The sequence below is a fragment of the Adiantum capillus-veneris genome, chromosome 9, assembly GCF_014529385.1.
Source record: "Adiantum capillus-veneris isolate H3 chromosome 9, ASM1452938v2, whole genome shotgun sequence".
Classification (NCBI taxonomy): domain Eukaryota; kingdom Viridiplantae; phylum Streptophyta; class Polypodiopsida; order Polypodiales; family Pteridaceae; genus Adiantum; species Adiantum capillus-veneris.
Window position 1 is genome coordinate 109,246,370 of NC_140939.1, and position 7,757 is coordinate 109,254,126.

Sequence of the window (7,757 nt, forward strand, 5' to 3'; positions counted from 1 at the left end):
TATAAGGTTTTCCTTCAGCTTTTGGAATGAAGTTTCACACTCCTCGGTCCAATCGAAATTGACTAGCAAACGATATAGAGGTTGTGTAATGACTGCATACATGTATATGAATCTTCGATAATATCCGCAGTGTCCTATGAAGGATTGCACTTGTTTCGCATTAGTAGGCCTTGGTAGGTCTACAATGAGTTTGACTTTGTCTAAGTCAGTGGTTATGCCATTTCTTGAGACAATGTGTCCTAAGATGCGGCCTTGTTTAACCATGAATATGCACTTTTTCGGGTTAAGACAGATTCGATATGTCCTATATTTTTCAAAGACCTTTTGCAAATGGTCAATATGTTCCTCTCGTAGAAGAAAGTGTACACAAAGATCATCCATGTATATTTCTAAGAATATTCTCAGGTATTCTTTGAATGCGTGCATCATTAACCTTTGGAAGGTAGCTGGGACATTAGTTAAGCCAAACGGCATAACTCGATACGCACAAATTCCCCATTCGGTGGCAAAAGCTGTTTTGTGTTGATCCTCCCCTGCAATTGCCAGTTGGTTGTATCCTGAAAACCCATCCAGGAAGAAATAAGCCCGTTTCTCGGCCACCCGCTCAAGTACATGCTCCGTGATTGGCAAGGGATAATTATCCCTTATGGTGGCTGCATTTACCTTTTTGAGGTTTACACATACTCGCAGTTTTCCATTCTTTTTGGGGACTACCACAATGGGTGACACCCAATTTGTATGTTCGATCTCATAGATGAATTCAGCTTCCATCAGCTTGCCAATCTCCTCTTTGATTCGTTTAGCAAATGTGTCATTATATGTATAAGGACGTTGTTTGCTAGGTTTGGCATCCGATTTCAAAGGAATTGTATGTTGGCATATCGATGGATCAACTCCTTTGAGGTCTTTATAGGACTATGCAAACACATCTTTATAGTTCTTGAGAAGTTGTGTTAGCCGTTCCTCTTCTTCAGGCCCTAAATCGTTTGCTATATAGACCGGCTGAGGCTTTTTGCCTGTTTCCGCGAGGTCTATCCTTTTTGCATTTTCAGGCCCATCGTAAGATTCTTGGTTTGTTCTTTCCCTGATGACTGGTGGTGTCATAATGATTTTTCTGTCCTGGATGGTAAATTTACGATAGTGTGATGGTACATTCATGTTTCCCTTTTTTGACTCCCTTTTTCCATCACTATCTTCCTCACTAGTCCATTCCTCATGTAAAGACCGTTTCAGTTCTTGGTATTTCTGTTTACGCTCCAGTTTGGTCCACTCTTGGTCTTTTGTTGTTTCTTTTTCTGATTTTTGAGATTTTTGTGATTTTGTTTGTGTTTTAGCTTTTCGTACGTGTTTTAATTCCTCTTGAGTTCTTTCCCTTCGTTCTTTTGAGAATCTTTCTGATGTTTGATCTTTTACACAATCGTCTGCTTTTACAAGCATCAAATAGTGAGTTTTACCTTTTATCATGGGCACCAGGTTTTCTCTTGCTTTATTTCCTGCTCGTTTCCTCCTATAGCGTTCCTAACGTCTAGGGTGCCGATTAGCAAAATCATAAAACTTGATATTATCTGTATCCTCCCCACGCTCACTTGAGTTTCCTGAACATTCATTATCTGCATCATTGTTTACTTCTAGATGCTCAGAGGAGTTATAAAACTCTTCTTCTCCGGGTGGTTCTATCATCTCATCTTCTCCTGGTCTAATGTTTACCATGTAGTAGGGTAGCACATCATAGCCATCCTTATCGCAAAATTTTGTCGTTGGACTATCTAAAATGGTACAGACATCCAATGTTTCTAGTATGTGTTCCCATTCTAGAGGTTCCAAGGCATCTTCAGGGAAAGGTTCCGGAATATACTCCTTGTCCTCAATCGCTCTTTCTAAGACGCATTCCTCCTTTCTTAAGCTTCCACAATGTGAAGCTCCACACATCCATAGCTCCTTTTGTTACCCTAACCATGCTGGGAGTTTCGATCCTTCCACTGTAGCTGAATCAAACTCTTCCATAGGTGTTTGGTTTACATCCTTGTAACTATGGTCTTTCAGGTGTATTTTAGTTGTTGTCTCGCCATGTCTGAGGTATATATGGTCATAACCCCAATCTTGTACCATTTTCAATTGTCGCATGAATGGTCATCCCAATATGATCTCATAATTGTTCTTTTTGTCGAAATCAACTATTGCAAATGTATGCTCATACTCGATCCCGCACGAAGTGACAATCACTTTTTCTAAGAGTCCTAGAGGCTTCTCCATGAACCCGTCTGCCAATTGCAAATTCATTCTGGTAGCTCTTAAAGCTGGTTTTCCCCATTTTTTCCAGATTTCCTTGGTGGCGATAGCAACTCCCACTCCACTGTCAAGAATAGCTTTGGAAACTACTCCTTGGAATTCTACTGGTAGCGTGGTGTTTCCATCTTCTCCATGCAATACTCTACAACCTTGTTTAATGGTACTGGCCTAGTGTTTAGTTGAGGCCTGTCCAACTCTCTGATCCCTTCTTGAAGCTTCGATGTGGGGTCTTTCACTCCAAATTTTTCTAGGCATTTTCCTACGGTAGTCCACATATTTGGTCGTAATCTTAGGAGTTCAGCTAATGTGATTGTGCACGTCATAGGGGTGGACAATAACTCAATCAACCCTTGCGAATCCATCAATCTGTTGGAAGAAAGTCTTTGAGATGGGATTGCTCTCACCTCTGACTTAACTTCATATTCCCCTAGGTAGGAGGGTAGAGTTTTTAACGAGTCAGGTTGGCTGTGTCCCGAGCTCATTGATCCTTGGTCTCCCCCTTGTGAATGTATCTCAAAGTTCATTTGTGACCTTGCCTCAAATTCTTCAATAGGAGGTAAGATTACATTCTTTACTTTTTCCGTGCTGTTCATGTGGTTACTTATCCTGTTAGCCTCGTTAGCCTCACGGATTTGCTTCCACAGATCGTCTAGACCGTTACAATCCTTACCCATTTCTGCCAGTGTTTTAGGTTGGAACCCGTCACTTGCCTCATCTGTTGTATTTGGCACTATGATAGGCTCTTCTCTAGACTCATAGGCTCTGGTGAGTCTTTCCCTTATTTCTACATGTTCTTCTAAAGTTGGTTGGATAGGGGTTGGAGCTGGTACTTCATGCCACTTTGCAGGTTTACCTAGCGGGTCTTCCATCAATGATTGAGTTGTTTCAATCATCCTTTTACACATTTCCAACCTTTGTTTTTCTATTTGAGTATATGGATAAGTCATCCACCTTTGCTCCTGGGTTTGGTTTATTTTGAGTCTAACTTCATAAGCTTTTAGAAGTGCATCCAACTGCTCATTTACCTTGTCTGCCAGTACAGATCCTCCTGATCCTGTACTTTGTGGTTTCTTTGATTCCTTCGGCTCTATGGTTGCCGCAGTGTGTGAGCTTAAACTAGTTAGATCCTCTAATCGCTCCAACCTCTCCTTTGTGTGCTTCAGCTCCTCCGCTAGGGAAGTTTGCTCTCGTTCCTTTCTAGCTTTCATACGAGCCTTTCTAGCTTTCCAAGTGCTTCGTTGATTTTTTGTTTCTGAACTAGGGGCATCGGTTTTTGGCTCTTCAACTATGGGTTCGTCTGTCCTTTCCTGAGCTTGTGCCCTTGTAACTACCTGAATGGGTATTACCGTTTCATTTTCTAACCCCCCACTGGAAGGTACTGTTTCTAGCAAGTTCAAGGTGGTTTTTTCTCCTTTGTTCGGGTTTTTAGGGCAATCTAGAATCAAATGAGTAACGCCACATTCGGTGCAATATGCGTTGACTCTTATGATTTCATCATGAGGACAATCTCTCATCCAATGGTCTCCGCCACACTTGTAGCAGGGTCCCTTGGGCTGTTGAGGTGCTCCTCGTGCCCCTCTTTGTTGGTAAGCATGTCTCTGTCCGCCCATGTCCCCATTGGCTAGGAACATCAATGTTCGTTCATCCAAACTGTATCTTCCCTCTCCTACAACCTGTGCAGCTATTGGTGGTCCCGTACTTCCAATCATGCTCCAAGGTTCTGGCATTTTAGGTTCTTCAGGTGGATAATAGAAAGGATTTGCTATATATCCACTCGGTTCCTCGTAATATGCATGCATAGGCACCAAAGCCTTCTTCTGTGACTCTTCTACTATTGGTGTGTACCTTATGCCGACTGGTCGTAAACCTGGTAGGGGTGGTTGTTGTCCCAACACCGGTTGTGGTCTTTCTACACCTACAGGTCCTAGTAGGTTTCCTGCTTGATACCTAGGCATCGGTGGAACTTGAGGAGAAGCTACCAGAGCTTGGGGGGCGTAAGGTCTCTCTCTCATATACCCCTTGTTATAATAACATTCCTCTGTCCCATGGTTTGTCCATTTTTGTTCAATAGCACACCACTTGGGCTGTTTCGCTTGGGGTTTGGCGTACAAGTTAATCTTTTTTAGCACTTCATCTACAAGCAGCTCTTGGTTTGTAGCCATTTCTCCCTTCGGTGTTGTCTTAGAAGACTTGCTTCCACTCTGTTGTGAAGATGAATCGTCATCAAGGTCCTTGAACTCCCCCTCTTTGTAGAACGCACAATTGTCCACAAGTTAAAGAGCCTCCTTGGTCAATTCATTTAACGTTGTGCTCCTCTTCATATGTAAGTCTTTCTGGAGATCCGCATTCCTTAGTCCTTGGATGAATATCAGCATGAGTCTGGACTGAGTTGGAAGTTCTTCAACAGGACAGAACTTAACATATCTTTTTAGTCTTAAGGCTGCCTTTCGTATAGATTCCCCATCTTTCTGTTTGAATTTATGGATTTGTGAGACGGTATTATGAGCTATCCCTCTTTGTGAGAATTCCTCAATAAACTCATCAAACACTTCCTCCATAGACTCAAAGTCTCTATGCTCTACAGAGTCAAACCAAGTAGCAACATCATCCTCTAGGGTTAGTCCAAATCCTGCAAATTGGGTAGGGAAATCTAACACCTCTTTAGCTCTAATTACACGCACAAAGGCTGCTACATGATCTCTTGGATCTCTGCTTCCTGTGTATTTCTTGTTTACCCATTTTTGGACTTGAGAAGGCCTAATTCTCCGATGGTCTACAAACATCATCATTGGATCTCCTCGTCCTAATCGTATTACCTCCTCAGGTCTTCTGTAATAGGCTGGTTCCTCTCCCAGTGGTGCTCCTAAGCCGTAATTTCTAACAGTTCTCGCCAAAGATGGTTCACCTCTTCAAGCTCGTTCTATGCGTGGCCCTCCAGGCTTTGTTGACCCTTGAGTCCTTGGCTTACTCTCTCCTTGATACCTTGAATAGAGTGGTGGTTCTTGCAAATCCCTTAGCCCTCGTGCAGCTTGATAACCATCTCGGTTTTGGTCTTGCTCCATTGTTGCACTCTATCGAAGCCATGCCTGCAATGATGGCTAATTTTCTGGTTGGTTTTGGTTGTTGAATGTCTGCAGCCGTGTGGAATGTGAGGTAGCGTCATACTCATCAGAAAAGGGATTTGTCGACTTGCTCGGGGTGTAGGTGACTCTTGGCACTTCCTTAGGGGCATATGCTGATGCTCCTGGATCTGTTGCCCTTTCTATCTCCTCTGGGAGAATATGCTGGTATTATCGCCCGTATCTATCAACAAAAACTCTTCCCCATAGCAGTTTCATAAGAGAATAAGTAAAGAACCTTGTCTTTGCTTAATTCGTTTACGTATGGTTCTTTGCTGCGAAAGTAAGAGACTATACCCTCACTCTCATGCTTGTAGATTCCCATGTTCTCGTTATAAGTTCGAACCCTGGTTGTTTTCTATCATACATAAAAATAGCTCCGGGCCGATCAATGTTTGGTGGCGGTTCTTGAGCTTCTGAAACCATTTTCCCTTTCGCCACGTTGTCTCCATATCTGCTGTAATCTTCAGGGTTACTAACTATCAGATAGTGGTTCCCCTTTTCGTCTCGGAATCTATCTCCATCATCATAGACTCGAATTATCTCCAATCTCTGAGCCGGCCTCTCTTCGATACAAATGCACTTGCGCCCTCGATAATCAGAATAAACTAGGGCTCCACGAGAGTTAGTTCCTTCTAAGAAGATCACCGTGAGTTTGGGATCATTCAAAGGATTTTGGGAGGTGCTTCCTCCTGGCATTGGTTCGTCATAGGTGAAACCCCCTGGCTGTTGACTACCCATCATGAAGAAAGATTTGTCTGACGGAGTGTCAGTATCACTACCTTCCTCAATAATCGGTGCTAGTGGATCTAGCCTTACCTGGTTTACACTCTCCTCGGTGGATACTAAACTACCTTGGTCTCCTGCTACTTTTTGGTCTCTTGGAATGTGTCTTCCTGATCTCAAATTCATCAAACTTAACTCCTAAACAGCCTTTTTAAAACCAAACCTCTTATCTGAGAAGTTCTGTTGTTCATGTCTTTTCCTTGACCTGCTCCCTTGTATAGTTGCAATCCCTAGTTCCTGCTTTCTCAGAAAATATTTAGCCTCTGAAACTTCATCAAAATGTGAGCATTCACATTAGCCATCCACAGCTGTTAGAACTAGTCAATCAATCCTCAATCAATGACTGTATGCAAAGTTTATGCACTCGGTGGGTAAGTCCCAGCTTTTCAGACCTATACTGGCAATTGGACTCGTTGTTTAAGTCCAAATCTTGTTTTGACAAAATATTTGGGATTTCAAGGTTGACAGAATGTCTGGGGAACAATTAGTTTCTCTTTCTGAGCCCAGATCTAGCCTCAAGTCTTTATACACGTATAAAGACTACTGTGGCAGAATTACACCAAACTTGGTCCCTTAGTTGACTTTACAATACTGAACAACCCTATGATGTCAGTTCCCAAATCTGGTGTCTATCCTAGGAGATGAGTCTTTATACGCGTATAAAGACTTCTGACATAGACCTAATTTTGTTTTGAATGTTCCCTACACCCTAAGGAACTGACAGATACTCTCAGTTTCTATTTTCACCCCTTTTGGTGTCAGTTATGAACAATTCAAGTTGTTATCTAGTCCAGGTTTGCCTTTTTTGCACTTTCTAGCCCATATGAATTTCAAAAGCAATCAAATTTTGGCTAGGTACTTTTTTTTCTGCCTTAGAACACTAGGGAATATTCATTTGCTCCATTTGAGCCAGATCTATTCAGTAAGTCGTATAAAGACTCTAGCTGAGTTTTTGGTCAGATTTAGAACACAAGCATCCCCAAGTCTTTAATCATTGGGTTTCAAGCACTTTTACCAATTTTTTATGCAAAATATGCTTAGAATCACAAGTTTTTCTCTTTTTTCCGCTTTTGACACTTTGTCTTTTGGCCTTTTGGGTACTAAGGGCTGGTCAAAACCCTAGTCTCAAAGTGTACTTAAGGAAAAAACCCTCTTTTTGAACACCCTGGTTCAGTCAGATTTGTCAAATTCTATCTCTAGATGCCCCTTGAGACATTATACGCGTATAAAGTCTCTGTTCACAGATTTTCAAGTTTTCTTCACAGAACTCTTGCAAATGCCCTCTTATATGCACAGCAGCAATCAGTCATGAAAAAAAATGTCAACAAGAATCTGTTTATTGCATTTTTAGCCTCAAAATCAACTTTTCAGAGATCGTGAATTCAAACAAACACTTCAGAAAATAAGTAATCGTTGAATAGCTCTAGATCAAAATCAGATCCCTTACCTAAAGCTACTCCTACACATCATGTGGGGTTTTGCATTAATGAGTATAAAAACACTTCACTGCCACACACAGACTAGAAAGCCCTTTTCTCTCCAATACAACTATTCTAAACTAAC